The sequence below is a fragment of the Peromyscus californicus genome, unplaced genomic scaffold (assembly GCF_007827085.1).
Source record: "Peromyscus californicus insignis strain IS unplaced genomic scaffold, ASM782708v3 Scaffold_14__1_contigs__length_90479793_seg_2, whole genome shotgun sequence".
Taxonomy (NCBI): Eukaryota; Metazoa; Chordata; class Mammalia; order Rodentia; family Cricetidae; genus Peromyscus; species Peromyscus californicus.
This window is the reverse complement of record NW_026294436.1, coordinates 62,885,738-62,889,845: the sequence shown is the minus strand read 5'-3', so window position 1 is coordinate 62,889,845 and position 4,108 is coordinate 62,885,738. Positions and strand designations below refer to the sequence as shown.

Sequence of the window (4,108 nt, the reverse complement as noted above, 5' to 3'; positions counted from 1 at the left end):
CCACAGTGACACACTTCCTCCAACAAGGTCACACCTCCTAATAGTGCCCCTCCCTTTGGGGGCCATTTGCTTTCAAACCACCACAATGCTGTTTATCGCAACGATAGAAATGTAACCAATTCAGGTTTTAGCAATAGAAGCAGCATACATCTTGAGTTTACTGTCTCTCCTCCTCTGGCTAGGCAGGAAGTGTAGGCGGGACAAGGAGGAGAATAAAGCTGGGAAGTGGAAGGCTGAGTCAGAGAGACACTGCCAGCCGCCATGATGACAAACAGCACATGAAGATGCTGGTAAGCCACGAGCCATGTGGCAAGGTATAGATTTATAGAAATGGATTAATTTAAGCTGTAAGAACAGTTAGCAAGAAGCCTGCCATGGCCATACAGTTTGTAACCAATATAAGTCTCTGTGTTTACTTGGTTGGGTCTGATGGCTGTGGGGCTGGCAGGTGAGAGAGATTTGTCCTGACTGTGGGCCAGGCAGGAAAACTCTAGCTACAGGCATCTTCCTTCTCCACCACGGAAAAGCAATACACCCATGTCATAACAAGGTCTGAAGAAGGCACATTCCACACAATGCGATGAAAGCCCAGGCATCACACTTTACCAGATTTCTTGGTTGCATCAAGATGCCCTGTGGATGGATTGTGTCCCGTTCATTAAGTGATTCGTATGTAGCAATAGACAGATACATGAATAATGTTGTAGTGCTGGGGATGGATTCAAGGTCTGCCCCAAGCATTGTACTCCTGAGCCCCTCACCCCCCTACCCAAGGACACATGAATTTTTGTTGTTGCTATTGTTTAGACACAAGGTTTCATATAGCCCATACTGGCCTTCAATTTGATATAAATCCTTCGGCCTCCACATCCCAGATACTGAGATTACAGGAGTATTCTACCTCACATACACTGAGTTATTTATTTGCTATGTATAATAAACAATCAGGTACTAAAAAGGGAATTTCTGTCAGACATCTTGGCACTCACCTACTATAATCCTACATGGTGGATGAGGGGCAGGGTGGCAAGGTGGATATAAAGGGCAGGAAGATCATAAATCATTTGTTTATTCATTTGTTTGAGACAAAGTCTTACTATGTAGCCCAGGCTGGCCTGGAACCCACCATGTTGACCAATCAGAGATCTGCGTGCCTCTATCTTCAGAGTTCCGGGACTAGAAACGTGTAATACCACATAGGCCAGATCATAAATTTGAGGGCAGCTTGGATTGCATACTGAGACTGTCTCACATTCAACAAAGTGGTTTGCTACAAAGACAACCCAGTATCATTTTTTGATTTAAACTTGGGCCAAAAATAAAGATTGAATGCTGTACTTTACCTTGACTGCGCAAGCCCAACCTATGATCATGGTCACTTAGCAAATAGGAATCAGTTGAGGCTAACATCCTGTGGTTTAGAAGCTAACTTCTCCATAAATACAAAACCTTTCCTACATGAGTTTAAATACCTACTCAGAATGAAGGATCATAAATAGCTTCTTTTAAATGCTTCTTTTTCCATTTGAAAAAGATTGTAACCCTGTCTTTCTTTGTGCTTTTTATTTTTAAAGAAGTATTTTTTTTTTAATTTTATGTGTGGGAATGCTTAGCCTGCATGTTTGTATGCATGTACCACATGTGTGCAGTGCCCACAGAAGCCAAGAAGAAGGCTTCTCATCTCTTGAACTAGAGTTACGGATGGTTATGAGTTGTCATGTGGGTGCTGGGAACAGAACTTGCGTTCTCTGCAAGGGCAGCAAGTGCTCTTAACTACTGAGCCATCTCTCCAGCCCGTGTTCCTGAATTTTAAAGGAATGGTCTCTATATGAATGAACCATATATCATGTTGCTCAAGACACTCTTTTTTTTTTTTAATTTATATGCATTGGTGTTTGACCTGCATGTCTTTGTGAGGGTGTTAGATCCTCTGGTACTAGAGTCACAGCTTGGAATTTTTTTTTAATTATTTATTTTTATTTTATGTGCACTGATGTCTGCATGAGGGTATCAGATCTTGGAGTTACACGCAATTGTGAGCTGCCATGTGGGTCCTGGGAATTGAACCTGGTCCTGTGGAAGAACAGCCAATGCTCTTAACCGCTGAGCCATCTCTCCAGCCCTCAAGATACTCTTAAGGCAGCTCTTATTTATTTTTTCCTGAGACAGAGCTTTGCCATGTACCTCCAGCTGGCTTAGAACTTGCGGTACAGCTGAGGGTGGCCTCAAACTTGCAGCAGTCTCCCCACCTCAGCCTCCTGAGTTTGGGATTACAAGCGTGCACTGCAAGTTTTAGCCTCCTTTCTGTTGCTGTGGTAAAATACCCAACCAAAGCAAGTCTAAGGGAGAAGAGGTTTATTCTTCTGACGCAGTCTAACACCGAGGGGAAGTCAAGGTGAAAGGACCCAGAGGCAGTCAATCACAGCCACAGTCAAGAGCAGAAAGAATAAATGCACCCCTGCTCAGATCCATCTCTACCTACCCAGGACCCAAACCTAGGGAATGATGCCGCCCTCAGTGGGCGGGTCTTCCTACCTCTATCAAGCAATCAAGTAAACCCCCCACAGACACACCCACAGGCCTAGACTTAACCTCAGTGAGACTCTCTTCCCCCTAGGTTGTGCCAAGTTAACAAAATTAACCATCACAAAGCTCAGCCTGTGTTCAATTCACAACACCTACATGGCAGCTCACAACCGGCTATAATTCTAGTTCCAGTGGATCTGACCTTCCTCTGGCCGCTGCCAACATCACACACACACACACTATACAGACATACATGCAGGCAAAACACCCATATACATAAAATAAAAATTTTAAATACATATGGAAAGCAAGACACCCAATGTCCTACTCACTCAGCTCTCAGGGAGTAAACCAAAGACACCTCAGCCAAGCAACTGTTCCTGTGGCACACATTCAAGACATTGCTATTCCAGCCAATGCTCTGGTGTGAGTTTAAAATGGTCCTGGCTGAGCGCTTCCCGTTTTGAAGCCATCCTCCCTTTCAAGTCCATATCCCATATTAGTTACTTTCCTTGTCCCTATAACAAAATATCCAACAGACACCTTAAGGAGCAAATATTACTTTGCGTGCACAGTTTCAGAGGGTTCAGTCTGTTCAGATGGGGATGGTGTAGCCGAGAAAGCAGTCCACATCACTGCGGGCCAGAGGCAGAGAAGGAATGCTCACCCTTGGCCTCCTCTTCTCCTTTATTCTTTACCTCAAGTAGTCAATAGTACAGCCTCTATTACTTTCAGAAGGCTGTAAGATCTAATATTAAGGGTCCTGTGTGCTCAGTCCATATGTAACATAGAGGAAGGACTCACAACTTACTCTGGTTAGTCCCCCCCCCCCCCCAACTTATCATTCTAGAAAATTGTGCCAAAAAGTGGGGTCCCTCCTCTGAAGACCAGTTTGTATTGACCAAACGCAGGTAACTGGACTCCAAATTTTACACTAGTAGCCACTCCACTCTCCAGTGTTTGTAGCCCCAATTTTCTTAATCTCCACAGCATTTTACAAGTATAAGCCTCTTTCAAACTCTTTTTTAGGAGGAAATAACGTTCATAAATTTGTAAATCAGTTTTGCCCTAGTCCTTCTGTAGGACTTTGTTTCTTTTTAAATATGGAATGCTTCATGAATTTGCTTGTCAGCCTTGCACAGGGCCAGGCTAATCTCTCTGTATTGTTCTAATTTTAGAACATGTGCTATCAAAGAGAGCACTCTAGGGTTTTTTTTTTCTTATTCTTTTTATGGCACCCAACAAATTCATTCCTTAAATGTATCTGCTTTTATCTGTATTTTTATGGGAGAATTTTTTTTTTTTTTGACAGGGTCTCACTGTGTAGCTCTGGCTGTCTTAGAACTCACTATGTAGATCAGGCTGGCCTCCAATTCATACAGATCTGCCTGCCTGCCACCATGCTTGGCTCAGAACAAATTTTTTTTTATGTTGCTATTACTTTAAGTTATAATACACATCCATCTGCCATATTCTGCAGTGTGGGGGGCATGTTTTAAGATAGGATCTCTGTGAGTTCAAGGCCAGCCCAGTCTACAGAGTGAGTTCCAGGACAGGTTCCAAAGCTACACAGAGAAACCCT

At 43.4% G+C, this 4,108-nt stretch overlaps 1 non-coding gene across 1 annotated transcript; it reads right to left on the bottom strand.

Moving 5' to 3' along the window:
* Positions 1-3,623: 3,623 nt before the first annotated feature.
* LOC128110237 (U6 spliceosomal RNA) lies at positions 3,624-3,728 on the bottom strand. Its single transcript, XR_008218187.1, has one exon. It is a non-coding gene; the product is annotated as a U6 spliceosomal RNA (small nuclear RNA).
* Between the last annotated feature and the right edge of the window lie 380 nt (positions 3,729-4,108).